The sequence below is a fragment of the Staurois parvus genome, unplaced genomic scaffold (assembly GCF_062004578.1).
Source record: "Staurois parvus isolate SC_StPar_1 unplaced genomic scaffold, SC_StPar_1.0 ptg000306l, whole genome shotgun sequence".
Lineage (NCBI taxonomy): Eukaryota > Metazoa > Chordata > Amphibia > Anura > Ranidae > Staurois > Staurois parvus.
In genome coordinates, this window is record NW_028318102.1 from 7,254,396 (window position 1) to 7,280,253 (window position 25,858).

The 25,858-nt window shown below is 49.1% G+C and overlaps 1 long non-coding RNA gene across 1 annotated transcript in view; it reads left to right on the plus strand.

The window, feature by feature from the left end:
• LOC149457703 (uncharacterized) overlaps positions 1 to 25,352 on the plus strand; it is a 40,475-nt gene extending 15,123 nt beyond the window's left edge. Inside the window, exon 3 of the long non-coding RNA XR_016313590.1 lies at positions 25,098 to 25,352. This is a non-coding gene — a long non-coding RNA (uncharacterized LOC149457703). The remainder of the gene's footprint in view (positions 1 to 25,097) is intronic.
• The last annotated feature ends 506 nt before the right edge of the window (positions 25,353 to 25,858 follow it).

Consider the following 25,858-nt stretch of genomic DNA (forward strand, 5'->3'; position numbering starts at 1 on the left):
GTTGTACTGTGGTGACCACAACTTGAAGGGAGAGCCAGTGTTGTAAGGAGATCATCAGTACAGGTTAACTGGAGCCATTGGAGCCTGGTTTATGTGATGCAACATGGTGTGGAGTTGACTGCTGTATAAAGCGTTGAGGCCCTTAGGGGTCATGGTAAGGAGGTGAGGAGGCATTTTACCCATTTATGGATATTGAGTGTCGCACAGGCACCTAAAAAAGTTGGAGTGGAAAACTGAAGCACAACCATCTGCAATTTTGCACTGTGTTTTTTTGCACATATTGTCTGCACATTTTTTTGGACTTTATCTATTGCCAATTATTTCTTTTTCATATTTATAGTTTTTTTGATATATTGTGGGGGGTCCTAGCTAGAGATGAGCGAATCGAAGTATCCGAAGTGGAATTCGAGTCGAATATCGGAAAAATTTCGATTCGTGCCGAATCCGAAAAATAGCCTAATTCGGACGCGCGAATCGAAATTTTTCAGAAAATGGCGGCTGACATGTGCGGCGACGGAGCGGGGATGTCTGGGAAGGCGCGCACACAAGGCGCGCTGACCCATAATGCATTCCTCAACTACATGTGATCGCATCAGCCTATCAGCAGCCAGCCAGCCAGCACTGTGTAATGGTCGAGCTATAAATAGCGGCCATTTTGGAATTCTTCATTTGCCTGCAGTTATTGAACAGAGGCAGACCGCTCTGTACTAGGGACAGGGACAGAGTTAGGGCCACAGAAACGATAATTGGGGACAGAGAAAAGTTACTTAGGGACAGAGAACCATTACTCAGGGACACAGACTTGTTAATGAGGGCCACAGAATCGTTATTTAGGGACAAAGAAAAGCTAGTTAGGGCCACAGAATTCATAATCAGGGACAGACAGAATTGTTACTCAGTGCCAGAGAATTGTTACTTAGGGCCACAGAAACGTTATTAGGGCCACAGAATTGTTACTCAGGGACAGACAGAATTGTTACTGAGTGCCAGAGAATTGTTACTCAGGGACAGACAGAATTGTTACTGAGTGCCAGAGAATTGTTACTTAGGGCCACAGAAACTTTAATTAGGGCCACAGAATTTTTACTCAGGGACAGACAGAATTGTTACTCAGTGCCAGAGAATTGTTACTCAGGGACAGACAGAATTGTTACTGAGTGCCAGAGAATTGTTACTTAGGGCCACAGAAACTTTACTTAGGGCCACAGAATTGTTACTCGCACAGACACAGAATTGTTACTCGCACAGACACAGAATTGTTACTGAAGGCCACAGAACTGTTACTTAGGGCCACAGAATTGTTACTCGCACAGACACAGAATTGTTACTCGCACAGACACAGAACTGTTACTGAGGGCCACAGAACTGTTACTTAGGGCCACAGAATTGTTACTCGCACAGACACAGAATTGTTACTCAGGGCCACAGAACTGTTACTTAGGGACAAAGAAACGCTAGTTAGGACCACAGAATTCATACTCAGGGACAGACAGAATTGTTACGGAGTGCCAGAGAATTGTTACTCTGGGCCACAGAAACTTTACTTAGGGCCACAGAATTTTTACTCAGGGACAGACAGAATTGTTACTGAGTGCCAGAGAATTGTTACTCAGGGACAGACAGAATTGTTACGGAGTGCCAGAGAATTGTTACTCAGGGCCACAGAAACTTTACTTAGGGCCACAGAATTTTTACTCAGGGACAGACAGAATTGTTACTGAGTGCCAGAGAATTGTTACTCAGGGACAGACAGAATTGTTACGGAGTGCCAGAGAATTGTTACTTAGGGCCACAGAAACTTTACTTAGGGCCACAGAATTGTTACTCGCACAGACACAGAATTGTTACTCGCACAGACACAGAACTGTTACTGAGGGCCACAGAAACTTTACTTAGGGACAAAGAAACGCTAGTTAGGGCCACGGAATTCATACTCAGGGACAGACAGAATTGTTACGGAGTGCCAGAGAATTGTTACTCAGGGCCACAGAAACTTTACTTAGGGCCACAGAATTTTTACTCAGGGACAGACAGAATTGTTACTGAGTGCCAGAGAATTGTTACTCAGGGACAGACAGAATTGTTACGGAGTGTCAGAGAATTGTTACTCAGGGACAGACAGAATTGTTACTGAGTGCCAGAGAATTGTTACTTAGGGCCACAGAAACTTTAATTAGGGCCACAGAATTTTTACTCAGGGACAGACAGAATTGTTACTGAGTGCCAGAGAATTGTTACTCAGGGACAGACAGAATTGTTACTGAGTGCCAGAGAATTGTTACTTAGGGCCACAGAAACTTTACTTAGGGCCACAGAATTTTTACTCAGGGACAGACAGAATTGTTACTCAGTGCCAGAGAATTGTTACTCAGGGACAGACAGAATTGTTACTGAGTGCCAGAGAATTGTTACTCAGGGCCCCAGAAACTTTACTTAGGGCCACAGAATTTTTACTCAGGGACAGACAGAATTGTTACTGAGTGCCAGAGAATTGTTACTCAGGGACAGACAGAATTGTTACTGAGTGCCAGAGAATTGTTACTTAGGGCCACAGAAACTTTACTTAGGGCCACAGAATTGTTACTCGCACAGACACAGAATTGTTACTCGCACAGACACAGAATAGTTACTGAAGGCCACAGAACTGTTACTTAGGGCCACAGAATTGTTACTCGCACAGACACAGAATTGTTACTCGCACAGACACAGAACTGTTACTGAGGGCCACAGAACTGTTACTTAGGGCCACAGAATTGTTACTCGCACAGACACAGAATTGTTACTCAGGGCCACAGAACTGTTACTTAGGGACAAAGAAACGCTAGTTAGGGCCACAGAATTCATACTCAGGGACAGACAGAATTGTTACGGAGTGCCAGAGAATTGTTACTCTGGGCCACAGAAACTTTACTTAGGGCCACAGAATTTTTACTCAGGGACAGACAGAATTGTTACTGAGTGCCAGAGAATTGTTACTCAGGGACAGACAGAATTGTTACGGAGTGCCAGAGAATTGTTACTCAGGGCCACAGAAACTTTACTTAGGGCCACAGAATTTTTACTCAGGGACAGACAGAATTGTTACTGAGTGCCAGAGAATTGTTACTCAGGGACAGACAGAATTGTTACGGAGTGCCAGAGAATTGTTACTTAGGGCCACAGAAACTTTACTTAGGGCCACAGAATTGTTACTCGCACAGACACAGAATTGTTACTCGCACAGACACAGAACTGTTACTGAGGGCCACAGAAACTTTACTTAGGGACAAAGAAACGCTAGTTAGGGCCACGGAATTCATACTCAGGGACAGACAGAATTGTTACGGAGTGCCAGAGAATTGTTACTCAGGGCCACAGAAACTTTACTTAGGGCCACAGAATTTTTACTCAGGGACAGACAGAATTGTTACGGAATGCCAGAGAATTGTTACTCAGGGACAGACAGAATTGTTACTGAGTGCCAGAGAATTGTTACTTAGGGCCACAGAAACTTTAATTAGGGCCACAGAATTTTTACTCAGGGACAGACAGAATTGTTACTGAGTGCCAGAGAATTGTTACTCAGGGACAGACAGAATTGTTACCGAGTGCCAGAGAATTGTTACTCAGGGACAGACAGAATTGTTACTGAGTGCCAGAGAATTGTTACTTAGGGCCACAGAAACTTTAATTAGGGCCACAGAATTTTTACTCAGGGACAGACAGAATTGTTACTGAGTGCCAGAGAATTGTTACTCAGGGACAGACAGAATTGTTACGGAGTGCCAGAGAATTGTTACTCAGGGCCACAGAAACTTTACTTAGGGCCAGAGAATTTTTACTCAGGGACAGACAGAATTGTTACTGAGTGCCAGAGAATTGTTACTCAGGGACAGACAGAATTGTTACTGAGTGCCAGATAATTGTTACTCAGGGCCCCAGAAACTTTACTTAGGGCCACAGAATTTTTACTCAGGGACAGACAGAATTGTTACTGAGTGACAGAGAATTGTTACTCAGGGACAGACAGAATTGTTACTGAGTGCCAGAGAATTGTTACTTAGGGCCACAGAAACTTTACTTAGGGCCACAGAATTGTTACTCGCACAGACACAGAATTGTTACTGAGGGCCACAGAACTGTTACTTGGGGCCACAGAAACGTTAATCAGGGACACAGAATTGTTACTGAGGGCCACAGAACTGTTACTTAGGGCCACAGAATTGTTACTCGCACAGACACAGAATTGTTACTCAGGGACACAGAATTGTTACTCAGGGACACATAATCGTTTAATTAAAGAGTATGTCAGACAACATGCAGAGGAGTGGCAGAGGAGGCAATGTTTTAGGAGCGAGCAGACGTGGCAGCAGAGGAAGGGGTCGAGGCAGCACTATTCGCAGCCAGAGGCCAGTGCTCCCGGTGTCATCCAGCGGTCGTGTCTCCACCGACAACCCTGCCGTCGTCGATTGGTTGGCTCGGTCGTCTTCCTCTTCCCAGGTCACCTCTGACACCTACAGCCAACGGTCGGTGGGTACGTCAGACACAACCGTTAGTTGGCATGGCCCGGGACCTAGCCCACTGAAATCACGTGTCCTCTACCTGCCCCTGTCCTTTGGTGTTCCCTCACCAAGCGAAGTATCGCATGCTGTGGGCTCAGCCCCACTGTACAGTGAGGAAGAGCTAACAGAGGGCGGTCAGGAACGGGGGGAGACATCCGCCTTTTCAGCAGCTAGGCGAAGAAGTAGTGGCGAGGAGAGTGGCCCGGTAGCCGGTCTAGAGACAGGTCTGTCTCCTGACCCAGACGCAGCCGAGGGGGCTAGTAGTGAGGCGGAGACCCTACTTGATGATGAGGAGGTTGATCGCACTTGGCAGCCTCGTCGTCATCAGGCAATTTCTTCCGCATCATCAGGAGAAGAGGGTGGCAGCTTGGCAGTGAGCGAAACAGTCGGTGGGTTGCCCAGGAGACAGCAGGAGGGTCGCAGCAGTGTCAGTGGAAGCAGTGTCAGTGGAGCCAAACGGCCACGGAGTAGAGCACCAGCTCCACTGCAGCCTACCACCACGGCCAGTAGTGGTGCCTGTGTGCACGGAGGAAGCAGCAGTCAGCCAGTGAGGAGTATCGGGGGCAAAGTTTCCTACTCGGCGGTGTGGCAATTTTTCGTCAAGCCGCCCGAGGAAGTAAACGTAGCCGTATGTCGACTATGTGGCCAGAAAGTCAAGCGTGGCCAGGGGGCCCATGTTGGGACTATTTGGGCCATGTTGGGACAATGGGAGACCTCCCATTGCTGCTGTCTCCATCGCCACACTCTGCCATGTGCCACTTTCAGGTCTCCTCACACACTGCTGGTGTGTTCAGTTTTTTGACATAGGGTGCTGGCAGATTACGGGCCTCCCATAGCTGCTGCCAGGCCCCTAATCTGCCATAGGCCCCTATATACCGCCTCCTCATGCTGCTGCCAGGTCCAGAGTCTGTCATGGGTCCCTGTACGGCCTCCCATTGCTGCTGTCTCCATCGCCACACTCTGCCATGTGCCACTTTCAGGTCTCCTCACACTGCTGGTGTGTAGAATTTTTTGACATAGGGTGCTGGCAGATTACGGGCCTCCCATTGCTGCTGCCAGGCCCCTAATCTGCCATAGGCCCCTATATACCGCTTCCTCATGCTGCTGCCAGGTCCAGAGTCTCTCATGCCATGTGCCACTTTCAGGTCTCCTCACACTGCTGGTGTGTTGAATTTTTTGACATAGGGTGCTGGCAGATTATGGGCCTCCTATAGCTGCTGCCAGGCCCCTAATCTGCCATAGGCCCCTATATACCGCTTCCTCATGCTGCTGCCAGGTCCAGAGTCTCTCATGCCATGTGCCACTTTCAGGTCTCCTCACACTGCTGGTGTGTTGAATTTTTTGACATAGGGTGCTGGCAGATTATGGGCCTCCTATAGCTGCTGCCAGGCCCCTAATCTGCCATAGGCCCCTATATACCGCTTCCTCATGCTGCTGCCAGGTCCAGAGTCTCTCATGGGTCCCTGTACGGCCTCCCATTGCTGCTGTCTCCATCGCCACACTCTGCCATGTGCCACTTTCAGGGCTCCTCACACACTGCTGGTGTGTAGAATTTTTTGACATAGGGTGCTGGCAGATTATGGGCCTCCCATAGCTGCTGCCAGGCCCCTAATCTGCCATAGGCCCCTATATACCGCTTCCTCATGCTGCTGCCAGGTCCAGAGTCTCTCATGCCATGTGCCACTTTCAGGTCTCCTCACACTGCTGGTGTGTTGAATTTTTTGACATAGGGTGCTGGCAGATTATGGGCCTCCTATAGCTGCTGCCAGGCCCCTAATCTGCCATAGGCCCCTATATACCGCTTCCTCATGCTGCTGCCAGGTCCAGAGTCTCTCATGCCATGTGCCACTTTCAGGTCTCCTCACACTGCTGGTGTGTTGAATTTTTTGACATAGGGTGCTGGCAGATTATGGGCCTCCTATAGCTGCTGCCAGGCCCCTAATCTGCCATAGGCCCCTATATACAGCTTCCTCATGCTGCTGCCAGGTCCAGAGTCTCTCATGGGTCCCTGTACGGCCTCCCATTGCTGCTGTCTCCATCGCCACACTCTGCCATGTGCCACTTTCAGGTCTCCTCACACACTGCTGGTGTGTAGAATTTTTTGACATAGGGTGCTGGCAGATTATGGGCCTCCCATAGCTGCTGCCAGGCCCCTAATCTGCCATAGGCCCCTATATACCGCCTCCTCATGCTGCTGCCAGGTCCAGAGTCTCTCATGGGTCCCTGTACGGCCTCCCATTGCTGCTGTCTCCATCGCCACACTCTGCCATGTGCCACTTTCAGGTCTCCTCACACACTGCTGGTGTGTAGAATTTTTTGACATAGGGTGCTGGCAGATTAAGGGCCTCCCATAGCTGCTGCCAGGCCCCTAATCTGCCATAGGCCCCTATATACCGCCTCCTCATGCTGCTGCCAGGTCCAGAGTCTGTCATGGGTCCCTGTACGGCCTCCCATTGCTGCTGTCTCCATCGCCACACTCTGCCATGTGCCACTTTCAGGTCTCCTCACACTGCTGGTGTGTAGAATTTTTTTGACATAGGGTGCTGGCAGATTAAGGGCCTCCCATTGCTGCTGCCAGGCCCCTAATCTGCCATGGGCCCCTATATACCGCCTCCTCATGCTGCTGCCAGGTCCAGAGTCTGTCATGGGTCCCTGTACGGCCTCCCATTGCTGCTGTCTCCATCGCCACACTCTGCCATGTGCCACTTTCAGGTCTCCTCACACACTGCTGGTGTGTAGAATTTTTTGACATAGGGTGCTGGCAGATTAAGGGCCTCCCATAGCTGCTGCCAGGCCCCTAATCTGCCATAGGCCCCTATATACCGCCTCCTCATGCTGCTGCCAGGTCCAGAGTCTGTCATGGGTCCCTGTACGGCCTCCCATTGCTGCTGTCTCCATCGCCACACTCTGCCATGTGCCACTTTCAGGTCTCCTCACACTGCTGGTGTGTAGAATTTTTTGACATAGGGTGCTGGCAGATTACGGGCCTCCCATTGCTGCTGCCAGGCCCCTAATCTGCCATGGGCCCCTATATACCGCCTCCTCATGCTGCTGCCAGGTCCAGAGTCTGTCATGGGTCCCTGTACGGCCTCCCATTGCTGCTGTCTCCATCGCCACACTCTGCCATGTGCCACTTTCAGGTCTCCTCACACACTGCTGGTGTGTAGAATTTTTTGACATAGGGTGCTGGCAGATTATGGGCCTCCCATAGCTGCTGCCAGGCCCCTAATCTGCCATAGGCCCCTATATACCGCCTCCTCATGCTGCTGCCAGGTCCAGAGTCTGTCATGGGTCCCTGTACGGCCTCCCATTGCTGCTGTCTCCATCGCCACACTCTGCCATGTGCCACTTTCAGGTCTCCTCACACACTGCTGGTGTGTAGAATTTTTTGACATAGGGTGCTGGCAGATTAAGGGCCTCCCATAGCTGCTGCCAGGCCCCTAATCTGCCATAGGCCCCTATTTACCGCCTCCTCATGCTGCTGCCAGGTCCAGAGTCTGTCATGGGTCCCTGTACGGCCTCCCATTGCTGCTGTCTCCATCGCCACACTCTGCCATGTGCCACTTTCAGGTCTCCTCACACTGCTGGTGTGTAGAATTTTTTTGACATAGGGTGCTGGCAGATTACGGGCCTCCCATTGCTGCTGCCAGGCCCCTAATCTGCCATGGGCCCCTATATACCGCCTCCTCATGCTGCTGCCAGGTCCAGAGTCTGTCATGGGTCCCTGTACGGCCTCCCATTGCTGCTGTCTCCATCGCCACACTCTGCCATGTGCCACTTTCAGGTCTCCTCACACTGCTGGTGTGTAGAATTTTTTTGACATAGGGTGCTGGCAGATTACGGGCCTCCCATTGCTGCTGCCAGGCCCCTAATCTGCCATGGGCCCCTATATACCGCCTCCTCATGCTGCTGCCAGGTCCAGAGTCTGTCATGGGTCCCTGTACGGCCTCCCATTGCTGCTGTCTCCATCGCCACACTCTGCCATGTGCCACTTTCAGGTCTCCTCACACTGCTGGTGTGTAGAATTTTTTTGACATAGGGTGCTGGCAGATTACGGGCCTCCCATTGCTGCTGCCAGGCCCCTAATCTGCCATGGGCCCCTATATACCGCCTCCTCATGCTGCTGCCAGGTCCAGAGTCTGTCATGGGTCCCTGTACGGCCTCCCATTGCTGCTGTCTCCATCGCCACACTCTGCCATGTGCCACTTTCAGGTCTCCTCACACTGCTGGTGTGTAGAATTTTTTTGACATAGGGTGCTGGCAGATTACGGGCCTCCCATTGCTGCTGCCAGGCCCCTAATCTGCCATGGGCCCCTATATACCGCCTCCTCATGCTGCTGCCAGGTCCAGAGTCTGTCATGGGTCCCTGTACGGCCTCCCATTGCTGCTGTCTCCATCGCCACACTCTGCTGCCATGTGCCACTTTCAGGTCTCCTCACACACTGCTGGTGTGTAGAATTTTTTGACATAGGGTGCTGGCAGATTAGGGGCCTCCCATAGCTGCTGCCAGGCCCCTAATCTGCCATAGGCCCCTATAAACCGCTTCCTCATGCTGCTGCCAGGTCCAGAGTCTCTCATGCCATGTGCCACTTTCAGGTCTCCTCACACTGCTGATGTGTTGAATTTTTTGACATAGGGTGCTGGCAGATTATGGGCCTCCTATAGCTGCTGCCAGGCCCCTAATCTGCCATAGGCCCCTATATACCGCTTCCTCATGCTGCTGCCAGGTCCAGAGTCTCTCATGCCATGTGCCACTTTCAGGTCTCCTAACACTGCTGGTGTGTTGAATTTTTTGACATAGGGTGCTGGCAGATTATGGGCCTCCTATAGCTGCTGCCAGGCCCCTAATCTGCCATAGGCCCCTATATACCGCTTCCTCATGCTGCTGCCAGGTCCAGAGTCTCTCATGGGTCCCTGTACGGCCTCCCATTGCTGCTGTCTCCATCGCCACACTCTGCCATGTGCCACTTTCAGGTCTCCTCACACACTGCTGGTGTGTAGAATTTTTTGACATAGGGTGCTGGCAGATTATGGGCCTCCCATAGCTGCTGCCAGGCCCCTAATCTGCCATAGGCCCCTATATACCGCCTCCTCATGCTGCTGCCAGGTCCAGAGTCTCTCATGGGTCCCTGTACGGCCTCCCATTGCTGCTGTCTCCATCGCCACACTCTGCCATGTGCCACTTTCAGGTCTCCTCACACACTGCTGGTGTGTAGATTTTTTTGACATAGGGTGCTGGCAGATTAAGGGCCTCCCATAGCTGCTGCCAGGCCCCTAATCTGCCATAGGCCCCTATATACCGCCTCCTCATGCTGCTGCCAGGTCCAGAGTCTGTCATGGGTCCCTGTACGGCCTCCCATTGCTGCTGTCTCCATCGCCACACTCTGCCATGTGCCACTTTCAGGTCTCCTCACACTGCTGGTGTGTAGAATTTTTTTGACATAGGGTGCTGGCAGATTACGGGCCTCCCATTGCTGCTGCCAGGCCCCTAATCTGCCATGGGCCCCTATATACCGCCTCCTCATGCTGCTGCCAGGTCCAGAGTCTGTCATGGGTCCCTGTACGGCCTCCCATTGCTGCTGTCTCCATCGCCACACTCTGCCATGTGCCACTTTCAGGTCTCCTCACACTGCTGGTGTGTAGAATTTTTTTGACATAGGGTGCTGGCAGATTACGGGCCTCCCATTGCTGCTGCCAGGCCCCTAATCTGCCATGGGCCCCTATATACCGCCTCCTCATGCTGCTGCCAGGTCCAGAGTCTGTCATGGGTCCCTGTACGGCCTCCCATTGCTGCTGTCTCCATCGCCACACTCTGCCATGTGCCACTTTCAGGTCTCCTCACACACTGCTGGTGTGTAGAATTTTTTGACATAGGGTGCTGGCAGATTACGGGCCTCCCATAGCTGCTGCCAGGCCCCTAATCTGCCATAGGCCCCTATATACCGCCTTCTCATGCTGCTGCCAGGTCCAGAGTCTGTCATGGGTCCCTGTACGGCCTCCCATTGCTGCTGTCTCCATCGCCACACTCTGCCATGTGCCACTTTCAGGTCTCCTCACACACTGCTGGTGTGTAGAATTTTTTGACATAGGGTGCTGGCAGATTATGGGCCTCCCATAGCTGCTGCCAGGCCCCTAATCTGCCATAGGCCCCTATATACCGCTTCCTCATGCTGCTGCCAGGTCCAGAGTCTCTCATGCCATGTGCCACTTTCAGGTCTCCTCACACTGCTGGTGTGTTGAATTTTTTGACATAGGGTGCTGGCAGATTATGGGCCTCCTATAGCTGCTGCCAGGCCCCTAATCTGCCATAGGCCCCTATATACCGCTTCCTCATGCTGCTGCCAGGTCCAGAGTCTCTCATGCCATGTGCCACTTTCAGGTCTCCTCACACTGCTGGTGTGTTGAATTTTTTGACATAGTTTGCTGGCAGATTATGGGCCTCCTATAGCTGCTGCCAGGCCCCTAATCTGCCATAGGCCCCTATATACCGCTTCCTCATGCTGCTGCCAGGTCCAGAGTCTCTCATGGGTCCCTGTACGGCCTCCCATTGCTGCTGTCTCCATCGCCACACTCTGCCATGTGCCACTTTCAGGTCTCCTCACACACTGCTGGTGTGTAGAATTTTTTGACATAGGGTGCTGGCAGATTATGGGCCTCCCATAGCTGCTGCCAGGCCCCTAATCTGCCATAGGCCCCTATATACCGCCTCCTCATGCTGCTGCCAGGTCCGGAGTCTCTCATGGGTCCCTGTACGGCCTCCCATTGCTGCTGTCTCCATCGCCACACTCTGCCATGTGCCACTTTCAGGTCTCCTCACACACTGCTGGTGTGTGGAATTTTTTGACATAGGGTGCTGGCAGATTAAGGGCCTCCCATAGCTGCTGCCAGGCCCCTAATCTGCCATAGGCCCCTATATACCGCCTCCTCATGCTGCTGCCAGGTCCAGAGTCTGTCATGGGTCCCTGTACGGCCTCCCATTGCTGCTGTCTCCATCGCCACACTCTGCCATGTGCCACTTTCAGGTCTCCTCACACTGCTGGTGTGTAGAATTTTTTTGACATAGGGTGCTGGCAGATTACGGGCCTCCCATTGCTGCTGCCAGGCCCCTAATCTGCCATGGGCCCCTATATACCGCCTCCTCATGCTGCTGCCAGGTCCAGAGTCTGTCATGGGTCCCTGTACGGCCTCCCATTGCTGCTGTCTCCATCGCCACACTCTGCCATGTGCCACTTTCAGGTCTCCTCACACACTGCTGGTGTGTAGAATTTTTTGACATAGGGTGCTGGCAGATTATGGGCCTCCCATAGCTGCTGCCAGGCCCCTAATCTGCCATAGGCCCCTATATACCGCCTCCTCATGCTGCTTCCAGGTCCAGAGTCTGTCATGGGTCCCTGTACGGCCTCCCATTGCTGCTGTCTCCATCGCCACACTCTGCCATGTGCCACTTTCAGTTCTCCTCACACACTGCTGGTGTGTAGAATTTTTTGACATAGGGTGCTGGCAGATTATGGGCCTCCCATAGCTGCTGCCAGGCCCCTAATCTGCCATAGGCCCCTATATACCGCTTCCTCATGCTGCTGCCAGGTCCAGAGTCTCTCATGCCATGTGCCACTTTCAGGTCTCCTCACACTGCTGGTGTGTTGAATTTTTTGACATAGGGTGCTGGCAGATTATGGGCCTCCTATAGCTGCTGCCAGGCCCCTAATCTGCCATAGGCCCCTATATACCGCTTCCTCATGCTGCTGCCAGGTCCAGAGTCTCTCATGCCATGTGCCACTTTCAGGTCTCCTCACACTGCTGGTGTGTTGAATTTTTTGACATAGGGTGCTGGCAGATTATGGGCCTCCTATAGCTGCTGCCAGGCCCCTAATCTGCCATAGGCCCTTATATACCGCTTCCTCATGCTGCTGCCAGGTCCAGAGTCTCTCATGGGTCCCTGTACGGCCTCCCATTGCTGCTGTCTCCATCGCCACACTCTGCCATGTGCCACTTTCAGGTCTCCTCACACACTGCTGGTGTGTAGAATTTTTTGACATAGGGTGCTGGCAGATTATGGGCCTCCCATAGCTGCTGCCAGGCCCCTAATCTGCCATAGGCCCCTATATACCGCCTCCTCATGCTGCTGCCAGGTCCAGAGTCTCTCATGGGTCCCTGTACGGCCTCCCATTGCTGCTGTCTCCATCGCCACACTCTGCCATGTGCCACTTTCAGGTCTCCTCACACACTGCTGGTGTGTAGAATTTTTTGACATAGGGTGCTGGCAGATTAAGGGCCTCCCATAGCTGCTGCCAGGCCCCTAATCTGCCATAGGCCCCTATATACCGCCTCCTCATGCTGCTGCCAGGTCCAGAGTCTGTCATGGGTCCCTGTACGGCCTCCCATTGCTGCTGTCTCCATCGCCACACTCTGCCATGTGCCACTTTCAGGTCTCCTCACACTGCTGGTGTGTAGAATTTTTTGACATAGGGTGCTGGCAGATTACGGGCCTCCCATTGCTGCTGCCAGGCCCCTAATCTGCCATGGGCCCCTATATACCGCCTCCTCATGCTGCTGCCAGGTCCAGAGTCTGTCATGGGTCCCTGTACGGCCTCCCATTGCTGCTGTCTCCATCGCCACACTCTGCCATGTGCCACTTTCAGGTCTCCTCACACACTGCTGGTGTGTAGAATTTTTTGACATAGGGTGCTGGCAGATTATGGGCCTCCCATAGCTGCTGCCAGGCCCCTAATCTGCCATAGGCCCCTATATACCGCTTCCTCATGCTGCTGCCAGGTCCAGAGTCTCTCATGCCATGTGCCACTTTCAGGTCTCCTCACACTGCTGGTGTGTTGAATTTTTTGACATAGGGTGCTGGCAGATTATGGGCCTCCTATAGCTGCTGCCAGGCCCCTAATCTGCCATAGGCCCCTATATACCGCTTCCTCATGCTGCTGCCAGGTCCAGAGTCTCTCATGGGTCCCTGTACGGCCTCCCATTGCTGCTGTCTCCATCGCCACACTCTGCCATGTGCCACTTTCAGGTCTCCTCACACACTGCTGGTGTGTAGAATTTTTTGACATAGGGTGCTGGCAGATTACGGGCCTCCCATAGCTGCTGCCAGGCCCCTAATCTGCCATAGGCCCCTATATACCGCTTCCTCATGCTGCTGCCAGGTCCAGAGTCTCTCATGGGTCCCTGTACGGCCTCCCATTGCTGCTGTCTCCATCGCCACACTCTGCCATGTGCCACTTTCAGGTCTCCTCACACACTGCTGGTGTGTAGAATTTTTTGACATAGGGTGCTGGCAGATTAAGGGCCTCCCATAGCTGCTGCCAGGCCCCTAATCTGCCATAGGCCCCTATATACCGCCTCCTCATGCTGCTGCCAGGTCCAGAGTCTCTCATGGGTCCCTGTACGGCCTCCCATTGCTGCTGTCTCCATCGCCACACTCTGCCATGTGCCACTTTCAGGTCTCCTCACACTGCTGGTGTGTAGAATTTTTTGACATAGGGTGCTGGCAGATTACGGGCCTCCCATTGCTGCTGCCAGGCCCCTAATCTGCCATGGGCCCCTATATACCGCCTCCTCATGCTGCTGCCAGGTCCAGAGTCTGTCATGGGTCCCTGTACGGCCTCCCATTGCTGCTGTCTCCATCGCCACACTCTGCCATGTGCCACTTTCAGGTCTCCTCACACACTGCTGGTGTGTAGAATTTTTTGACATAGGGTGCTGGCAGATTACGGGCCTCCTATAGCTGCTGCCAGGCCCTAATCTGCCATAGGCCCCTATATACCGCTTCCTCATGCTGCTGCCAGGTCCAGAGTCTCTCATGGGTCCCTGTACGGCCTCCCATTGCTGCTGTCTCCATCGCCACACTCTGCCATGTGCCACTTTCAGGTCTCCTCACACACTGCTGGTGTGTAGAATTTTTTGACATAGGGTGCTGGCAGATTAAGGGCCTCCCATAGCTGCTGCCAGGCCCCTAATCTGCCATAGGCCCCTATATACCGCCTCCTCATGCTGCTGCCAGGTCCAGAGTCTGTCATGGGTCCCTGTACGGCCTCCCATTGCTGCTGTCTCCATCGCCACACTCTGCCATGTGCCACTTTCAGGTCTCCTCACACTGCTGGTGTGTAGAATTTTTTGACATAGGGTGCTGGCAGATTACGGGCCTCCCATTGCTGCTGCCAGGCCCCTAATCTGCCATGGGCCCCTATATACCGCCTCCTCATGCTGCTGCCAGGTCCAGAGTCTGTCAGGGGTCCCTGTACGGCCTCCCATTGCTGCTGTCTCCATCGCCACACTCTGCCATGTGCCACTTTCAGGTCTCCTCACACACTGCTGGTGTGTAGAATTTTTTGACATAGGGTGCTGGCAGATTATGGGCCTCCCATAGCTGCTGCCAGGCCCCTAATCTGCCATAGGCCCCTATATACCGCTTCCTCATGCTGCTGCCAGGTCCAGAGTCTCTCATGCCATGTGCCACTTTCAGGTCTCCTCACACTGCTGGTGTGTTGAATTTTTTGACATAGGGTGCTGGCAGATTATGGGCCTCCTATAGCTGCTGCCAGGCCCCTAATCTGCCATAGGCCCCTATATACCGCTTCCTCATGCTGCTGCCAGGTCCAGAGTCTCTCATGGGTCCCTGTACGGCCTCCCATTGCTGCTGTCTCCATCGCCACACTCTGCCATGTGCCACTTTCAGGTCTCCTCACACACTGCTGGTGTGTAGAATTTTTTGACATAGGGTGCTGGCAGATTACGGGCCTCCCATAGCTGCTGCCAGGCCCCTAATCTGCCATAGGCCCCTATATACCGCTTCCTCATGCTGCTGCCAGGTCCAGAGTCTCTCATGGGTCCCTGTACGGCCTCCCATTGCTGCTGTCTCCATCGCCACACTCTGCCATGTTCCACTTTCAGGTCTCCTCACACACTGCTGGTGTGTAGAATTTTTTGACATAGGGTGCTGGCAGATTAAGGGCCTCCCATAGCTGCTGCCAGGCCCCTAATCTGCCATAGGCCCCTATATACCGCCTCCTCATGCTGCTGCCAGGTCCAGAGTCTGTCATGGGTCCCTGTACGGCCTCCCATTGCTGCTGTCTCCATCGCCACACTCTGCCATGTGCCACTTTCAGGTCTCCTCACACACTGCTGGTGTGTAGAATTTTTTGACATAGGGTGCTGGCAGATTACGGGCCTCCCATAGCTGCTGCCAGGCCCCTAATCTGCCATAGGCCCCTATATACCGCTTCCTCATGCTGCTGCCAGGTCCAGAGTCTCTCATGGGTCCCTGTACGGCCTCCCATTGCTGCTGTCTCCATCGCCACACTCTGCCATGTGCCACTTTCAGGTCTCCTCACACACTGCTGATGTGTAGAATTTTTTGACATAGGGTGCTGGCAGATTACGGGCCTCCCATAGCTGCTGCCAGGCCCCTAATCTGCCATAGGCCCCTATATACCGCTTCCTCATGCTGCTGCCAGGTCCAGAGTCTGTCATGGGTCCCTGTACGGCCTCCCATTGCTGCTGTCTCCATCGCCACACTCTGCCATGTGCCACTTTCAGGTCTCCTCACACTGCTGGTGTGTTGAATTTTTTGACATAGGGTGCTGGCAGATTACGGGCCTCCCATTGCTGCTGCCAGGCCCCTAATCTGCCATGGGCCCCTATACCGCCTCCTCATGCTGCTGCCAAGTCCAGAGTGTGTCATGGGTCCCTGTACGGCCTCCCATTGCTGCTGTCTCCATAGCCACACTCTGCCATGTGCCACTTTCAGGTCTCCTCACACTGCTGGTGTGTTGAATTTTTTGACATAGGGTGCTGGCAGATTACGGGCCTCCCATTGCTGCTGCCAGGCACGTAATCTGCCATGGGCCCCCGTACCGACTCCTCATGCTGTGACGTTGCAACAAGGTGGAATTCAACCCTACATATGTTAGACCGCCTTTACGAACAGCGAAAGGCCATCACCGATTTCCTGATGTTAAAAGCGGATAAAGGTACTCCCTGTGTAACTTAGATGTCAGCCATTGGCAGCTCATGCGTGACACCTGCGCTTGCTCAGGCCCTTTGAGGAGGCCACGCTATTCGTGAGTCGGCAGGACTATGGGATGAACGACGTCATTCCTCTGTTGCACGTCCTGGAACAAATGCTGTTAACAATGGCTGGTCAGGGTGCGGTAGACGTGGCGCACAGATCTCAACGCCACATGACCCCTGTGGGGGCAGGACAGGAAGAAGAGGAGGAGGTAGAGGAGGACATTGGTGCTCAGGAATTATTGAGTGAAATGGGTGGTTTTTCCACTCAGCGGACAGGAGTGGAGGAGCAGGAGCATCTGGTAGAGGAGGAGGAGGAGGAGGAGACAGAGGACCCAGACGCACCGTGGCAGTATGCTGTGGAGATGGAGGCAGGGAGTCCCTCGCATTCCTTGGCACAAATGGCCCATAGCATGCTCGCTTGCTTGCGTAGCGACAGCCGAATAATAACCATCAGACAGAGGGATGACTTTTGGCTGTCCACCTTGTTGGACCCTCGCTACCGTTCAAAAATGGTGGCCTTTTTCACACCTGCTGAGAGGGAGGCCAAAATAACGTACTATAAAAACCACCTATGTAGTCAGCTGGTCTCTGCCTGTCTGCGCCAACGTCCATCCTCAGACACTGTGGGCCCTGTGCGCTCGCGTTCCGCTGCCATGGCAGCAGGGGAGGGGTGGGGTGGTAGGAGCAGTGGCAGCTCCACCAGCAGCGGCTGCCTCAGTCTGCAGTCGATGATGAGTAGCTTTCTTCACCAGCGCAGTGAGGAAGCTACTAACCAGCCGCAGCAGCAGCAGCAGCAGCAGCATCAGGTGGACCTGGAGCAGGACCTCAAACAACAGGCTTAGGCCTACTTGGACAGCACCCTGCCAACCGAGGTAGACAATCCCCTTGACTACTGGGCAACGAAACTTGACCTTTGGCCCCAACTAGCTGAATTTGCCCTTGAAAGGCTGTCATGCCCGGCCAGTAGCGTGGCATCGGAGCGCGTGTTTAGTGCGGCAGGAGGTATTGCAACTCCGCGGAGGACACGACTGTCCACCCAAAGTGTGGAGAGACTGACGTTTGTGAAAATGAATCAGGCGTGGATTAGTCTGGATTTCAAACCACCAGTTCCTGACACAACTGACTAAATCCGCCATGAATCATGCCCCAAACATGTGCCACTTTCAGGTCTCCTCACACTGCTGGTGTGTTCCATTTTTTGTCATAGGGTGCTGGCAGATTACGGGCCTCCCATAGCTGCTGCCAGGCCCCTAATCTGCCATGGGCCCCTATACCGCCTCCTCATGCTGCTGCCAAGTCCAGAGTCTCTCATGGGTCCCTGTACGGCCTCCCATTGCTGCTGTCTCCATCGCCACACTCTGCCATGTGCCACTTTCAGGTCTCACACACTGCTGGTGTGTAGAATTTTTTGACATAGGGTGCTGGCAGATTACGGGCCTCCCATAGCTGCTGCCAGGCCCCTAATCTGCCATAGGCCCCTATATACCGCCTCCTCATGCTGCTGCCAGGTCCAGAGTGTGTCATGGGTCCCTGTACGGCCTCCCATTGCTGCTGTCTCCATCGCCACACTCTGCCATGTGCCACTTTCAGGTCTCCTCACACTGCTGGTGGGTTCCATTTTTTGTCATAGGGTGCTGGCAGATTACGGGCCTCCCATAGCTGCTGCCAGGCCCCTAATCTGCCATGGGCCCCTGTTGTCGCTTGTTGGCATATTCCGCTCGTTCAGATGCTCCTTCTCCTGCTACTCCTCTTCACGGATTCCGTCAGCAGTCTTTCTTGGAATCCGTTTCCAAGAGACAACAGTTTGCGAGCACGCACCAGACGGTGCAGAAACTGAACGTCCTCCTGTCCAAGTTGCTGCTGCCAGGCTCGTAATCTGTCATGCGCCCCTGTACCGCCTCCTCATGCTGCTGCCAGGTCCAGAGTGTGTCATGGGCCCCCGTACCGACTCCAAATGCTGCTGCCAGGCCCGTAATCTGTCATGGGCCCCTGTACCGCCTCCCCATGCTGCTGCCACGTCCAGATTGTGTAATGGGTCCCTGTACGGCCTCCCATTGCTGCTGCCAGGCCTGTAATCTGCCATGGGCCCCCGTACCGACTCCTCATGCTGCTGCCAGGCCCGTAATCTGCCATGGGCCCCTGTACCGCCTCCTCATGCTGCTGCCAGGTCCAGAGTGTGTCATGGGTCCCTGTACGGCCTCCCATTGCTGCTGTCTCTATCGCCACACTCTGCCATGTGCCACTTTCAGGTCTCCTCACACTGCTGGTGGTTTCCATTTTTGTCATAGGGTGCTGTATGGCCTCCCATTGCTGCTGCCTCCACCGCCACACTGTGGCTCCACACTCTGGTTTTGGCCCCCGTGACTGCCCAAATGAGTGAAGTGTGCGGTGATTCTAAGATCGACGGCACGCATCTGCATGTCATACTGCCTGACAGTATTATTTCTCTTCCCCAGCAGACTCCAAGGGCATTTAAATTAAAGGTACAGTGTTCAGCACTAATATTAAGTCTCTCTGAAGCCTAGAAACACCCTTTTTTAAGTTAAATTCACAGCGAATATATTCGACTCGAATCGAAATTTTTCTACGAATTCGCCGAATCAGTCGAATCGAATTTTTGAATACTTCGCTCATCTCTAGTCCTAGCACTAGTCACTTTCAGTGAGTGCATTGATTGGTACACAATTTATTTATCCCTGATTTGGGATTGGTGGTTTTTGCACTTTTATATAGGTCCATATTTGGACCAATTTTTTGCACAATATCACTTGATGTGTTTTATTTATATGTAATTATCAGTATTTTATTGGGAGGTAATAGCACTAGTCACCTTCAGTGATTTTTTTGTGTGATATACACCGCATCGCTTTATTTATCCCTATTAGGGATTGTGTGTGTGTGTGTGTGTGTTGATTTGCACTTTATATAGGTCCATAATTGGGACCTATTCTTTGTACATTACTACTTGATGTGTCACTTATTTTGAAAGATTTATCACTGATTCACGCATTTTTTTGTAGTTTCATATATATTTATTTATTTTTTATTATTTATTTATGGTTATTTATGTATAGCACTTCACCACCATTATTCATTACTATTTTTTTTAACCTATGGCATAGGTAAAGGTGATAGCTGCTTGTGTGTATATATATTTAAGGATATCTGTTGAGCGCAGTAGGATTTTATCCTATTTTACAGTATTCACTAAATCTCTGCGTGTGTATTTTTTGTCATATTCCTAGCTCAAACTAACCAATCAAAAAAATATATTGACAGTATTTTCTTATTGATATTATAGTTTGTAATGACAATTACTCAGGCATGCAACACTGCACCTTAATTCAATTTTTATCAATACTTTTGGGACAGATAGAGCTTTCTTTTGGTAGGGTGATTATTTTTTTCTATATAAGTGAACAAATACTGAAAATTTTGAACAAAAACATGTTTTTCTTAGTTTTTGTTATAATATATTGCAGATAATCGTTCTTCATAAATGTAGGCCAAAATGTATTATGCTACATTTCCTTGGTAAAAATGATTCAAATCAGTGTATATTATTTAGTCTGTGTGAAAGTTATAAAGTCTACAAACTATTTACAGTAAATTTGAAAATTAATGAATCCTGATTTACTGACTGCCTATAATTTCTTGAAGCCCTAAAATGCCAGAAAAGTACAAATATCTCCCTAAATTATCATTTTTTAGAAAATAGACATTCCAATGTATTTAGTAAAAGACATGGTCAGCTTTTTGCTTGAAAAAGGAGGTGGGGCCTCAAAAACACATTGTGGCCTGCCCCCTGTACCTGTCATGGGTTCCAGTCCATGGTTTGAGTGAGGGTTTTGGACACTGCTGCCATCCTCCATCCCAGCGGGTCCCAGCTTATGCCCCTGCAGGCACTCATCAGTCTTGTACTGCAGTCTACTGTACTGTATACATTTTCTGCCTCAACCATTGGAGCTGAACAACAGTTTTGTATATGTAAGTGTGCTACATAGTAAAATGGGGATTTTACTTGTATCCTAGTCTGGCGCCCTGCTGTTTTTTTCTTTGCATGTCCTTCAGGGATTTCTCCTAGATCTGATCCTCAGGAGCTGCCAGAGCTTGCATGTCCATTTACCTTCTACCACGAACTGCACAAACTGTATTGCTATTTCTCAATATATTTCTCTGGCTTTGAGTGTTGATATTCTTGTATTTATACAAGCTTTTTTTATATGGCGAGTCTTTTGAAGACCTAATTTTTTGCCACAAGTCTTAGGAAAATGCAGGAAAGAAAATGAAAATAATTTTTTTCAAAGTTGTCAATTTTATAAGAAATTTCTCATACACAGCATAGGCATACTTTGAATTGCATCCCAGAGTACATTCTGCTACTCCTCCTGAGTATGTCGATATGATATGTGAGATTTTTTCACTTTTTGGACTGATTATATACCTGACATTGTATCTTGTGTATCACACAAATCAATCGTATCAAAACCAAAGTACTGTAGTGGTCACCTGTATACGAGTGGTCAGGAAACATAGCTTAGTGTAGTGTCACCTATAGAAGTCCCAGTTCCTATAAGCCAAGCAAACCTAGAGTACTGGTACATGGCTGCCCACAGAAATGTCTTGTTCACTGGCCATGAAGTACAGGAGGCTAAAGAAAGGAAGAACAAAAGAGTTCCTGTGGTTCCAGGAGTGCAGTTGTCTGCAGGGGATGGCTGAGAATTGTGTCTCACAAGAGCACAGTCAGTCAGATATGCAGAGAGGTCAGTTCAGAGATATGGTCAATAACAGGCAAAGGATTGGTCTAGGCAACAGACAGAAACATGGTCAATAAAAAGGCCAAGGTTACTGCAAGTAGCAGGTAGAGGCAACACTGCACTGGTATGACGGTGAACAGGAACACTATTTCTGTCTTTCACTGGTCTGCTGACACTGGAGATTAGTATGGCAGCAACCAGGAATGCTGTTGCTGAATTAGACTGGTCTGATGGCACTGTGATTGCTGTGATTGTCCACACCTATTACATGGCACATGGTCCCTGTACCATGTGATCGCTGTGACCAATCAAAGATAACAAGAAAAAGCAATGGCATCATGAATGAAAGCTATTCTTTACTACTGGACATGTGATCGCTGTGACTGGTCACAGCAATCACATGGTATCAGGGCCAATCTCAGCAGCCCAGTACTCCCCTGGGGGTGTGCACAAGGAAAACTTCTGGGAGGATGTGCAGGTACATCCCCCCCGATTGACACTTGTACACCCAACTGTTTATGTACAGTGGCTGGACAAAAAGCAGTTAATAATAAGGGGTCCCTCAATTATTGCCCTCTTACTTATTCATAAATAAAAAGATCTAAATAACGACACCTAAATGTTTGACAAGCCCTTTATTTAAAAAAAAATCCCCCAAAACTGTGTCCCTCAAAAATCCATCACCTCCCACGATGCCTGCCACCACCAACCTGCTACAAATGACCCACCCCTGATGGTAACACTAGCCAAAGAACAGTTTCCCAAGCTGCCATCAGATATAAAAGGAAGCAAATATGATCATTGCCATGGCAATGTTATTGCCCAAACATGGCCATGTGGCCATATTTAGGGTAATTATTTCAAGCTCCATTCTCTGCTCAATTGCTTACAAGTCAGGGGATTCCCAGCCATGTAATTGAGTAAGTGGTTGGTAAGGGTGCAGCGGGGTAAGCAATTGCTGCTTATTTAACCTTTTCCTGCCCGGCCAATAGCAGAATGACAGTTGAGCCTGCCTCTCATCGATCCAGGTGGGCGTCATATGATGTCCTTCCTGAATCAGATAGTGCTGTGGTGAAATATGTCACCAGCTGTGTACCTCGGACACAGCCGATGACAGATCTGTGTACCGACCTGTTACCAGTACCATGTGACCTGCTGTGACCAATCACAGCAGGTCACATTACAATTGTATACAATGGATGGCTTCCTTTCATGCAACCCATTGTATACAATTGTGTCCCTAGCTGTCATTGGTCCCAGTGATCATATGTACAGACTAGGCCAATCACAGCCCATCTGTGTCATGTGATTAGCCATGGCCAATCACAGCTAATCAGAACAAAAAAAACGAATTAATTTCATTCAGTTAAATGCTTGCTTATCGCAAAGAAATTCTTTGTGATAAGCAATCATAATGTGTAAAAAAAAATACTGATTACTTCCCTAAAGTAGCACAATGTTACTATGGTAACATTATACTACTCTGGTCACAGTGTATTATGAAAAAAATCTTAAAAAATAAGAAATAAAAATGTAATAAATAATAAAAAATAGAAAAAATTTTTTTTTTCATACTGTCACCAGTCAGTGTCCCCAATCACCACCACACCAGTTATATGATGACCGCTGTACTGCACTGGTGACAGTATGTAAAAAAAAAATTAATCAAATTGAAAAACTTTTTTTAATTTCTTCATTTTCCCAAAAATTATCACAAATAAATGACCACTTCAAAAAACCTGCCATGCCTCGAAATAATTACCTTGGACTGTCTACTTTGCAAAAAGGGGTCATTTGGAGAACATTTTACTGTCCTGACATTTTTGGGCCTCAAGAAATTAGATTCACCGTCAGTACTTCAGGATTAATCAATTTTCAAATATATACCATAGTTTCTGAACTCTATAACTTTCCTACAGACTAAATAATAAATACTGATTTGGGTTGTTTTCACCAAAATTTATGAAGAACAATTATTTATTTGCAAAATATTATAACAGAAACAAAGAAAACCCTGTTTTGTTTTTCAAACTTTCTGATCTTTTTTTATTAATGTAGCAAACAATGAAAACCCCAGAGGTGATTAAATACCACCAAAAGAAGTCTCCAGTTGTGTGAACAAAGTGATAAAAATTTAGTTTGGGTACAGCGCTGCATGACTACGCAATTGTCATTCAAAGTATGAGAGCGCTGAAAGTGAAAGTGCCAGGTATTGAAGTGGGTGACAACCATTGACAGCAGAGATAGTAATTGATGTCATTGCCCAAGCATGGCAATGATGTAACCCACTCCATTCCCTGCCCTTTTGCTTGTGTGGCATTAGCAGACAGCTGCTGTTTACCTTAGCAACCATTAACAGCCGGATGCTGTCACATTCATCCATGCCAAACATCTTAAATGCTCAGTAGTCAGATGATTCTCCCAACAGCCAGTTTTCAGTCCAAACTAATGGGCTTGTTCACATGAATAGAGTAGGCAGGTTGCCTACTCTATCCTTGTGAACTAGCCTATTGCGGCGAAACATGTTTGGGGAATGTGTTTTTTTTCTGGGTGGAGATATTATACATGCAGCCACTTTATTGCCAACAGAATACAGTATCAAGAGTTAATGATGGAGTGAGACTCTCCCCTTACAATTTTATATTAGAGGAAATATGGGCTACAGGAGCCAACCCCCAGATGGTCCATGAAAGATAGGAGGTGGAAGTTTGGAGCAGTGCCTTTGATTTCAATATGCTTTTTACATTCCCTGCTTTCCCCAATTAAATAAAGACCTTTAAAATGTGGTTAAAGTATGAAGCTTTTTCAAAGTTCATTATTATATCAGCCTCACTTGTCTACTTAATCACATACCCGACTTTATGCTAGCTTTTGTACTACATAGGAATTTTTGGACCATAAGTACACGGAGACCATTAGTCTTGACTAGAACCTACAGTAACTCTGTACCCCAATATCTTCCAGTTTTATTTCTGTGTAACCTGTGAGTTGCTATGATGTGTATAACACACCGTGAAATAAAATAGATAAAAAATACAGCTGCTAAACACCTAACACCATCTCATAAGTGTGCACATGCACCTTATGGCGGAAACGCCAGCAATTTGGCAGTTTAGTCCACTATATAAGATTGGAAGCTGAGGTAGCAATTTCATGGCTTTATTTCTAAAGAGGATCTGTGCTGCTGTTGATACCAAATGGAGGACCTGTACTTTTGTTGATGCCAGATAGACCTTTTTGGCTTGCAGTTTTTTGATGGTGCAAGATTGGATGAGGTATGTACTGAATTGAGATCCATATATAGATACAAATACAGTGTTTCCCTTTTTTTGGGGGGGAAAGGTGGAACTAAATTCATAGCACTTTGGAATAACTAATTTGAGAATCTAACTATATGATATAATATGAAGTTGTTAGTTTCTTTATATATAGAATATATATTTTTCTGCTTTGTTGTCCCGAATTCAGGGATTTGATATACAGCTAGTTTGGGGAGTAGAGGTGTAGTTTGTATGCTCTGGGACATTTCTAAACATCTTGATTTTTTGATGATCTTTCAGCTTCAATTAGTGGCTATATGACTCTTTCCAATTGGTGTACATCTACTTTTCTGATTGAGGGACCTTCTTTCTCGCCTTCCGTTTGAATCCAATGTTCATGCTTCCCATTGGCCTCCCAGTCAATAGGTAAATGCTAATAGAGTGTTTATGTTTGTTATTATTTTCTTGATATGTTATATGTTTACCTTTATCTTTTTTGGCCTATTTTTGTATCATTTTAGAATTATATACTTTGTCTCCCTGAAGAAGTGGGCTGTGTCCCACGAAACGCATTGGAGTGACAAGCAAAGTATCAACTTGGAACCTAAATGTCAATCATAATCTGTATGCTATTTATGGCCATATTTTGTAATGTTATATGTTGATTCTGTGTGTCATAAGCATTGCATGCTTTTTAAGATGAGCATTTTGGTTGCTCAATCCTCTTTACCACAATCGTGGTTTGTATTTTATCAATAAAGCTGTATTGGTTATAATTTTGAGTATTTAATTTGTGGTAGGTTGCCTTTAATTAGTTTTCTCAATTAGAGTTATGTATTTTTTCAATGTTTTTAGTAGCTGTGTGGTATCTTACTACATACTCAGATGTGGTAAGAAACCACTTAGTGAATTGTCTCCTCTGTTCGCAGTCAAACTTTCTTTACATTTGAATGTTCAACCTTGAACCGAACAGGGAGTGTTCACTAATATTGTGTGATCAAGTGCCATGCTTCACTAAAACATGCATCCTCCTGTGACAACTCATAGCCCTTACCGACTGGATCATCAATTGCGCTTGATATAAATCCACTACCAATTCTTCCTTCCAGAATAATCATCTTCCCTTTGCATTCACTATGGCACTTCAGCACACAATAGAAATATGAGAATATTGACTAGCTTTACAGTGTGTTTTATTTTGACATACTATACTTATATGTTGATTTTTTCTTTTTTTTCTTTTTTTTGAGTGTCACCAGCGGGTATAGAAGGAAGATGATTT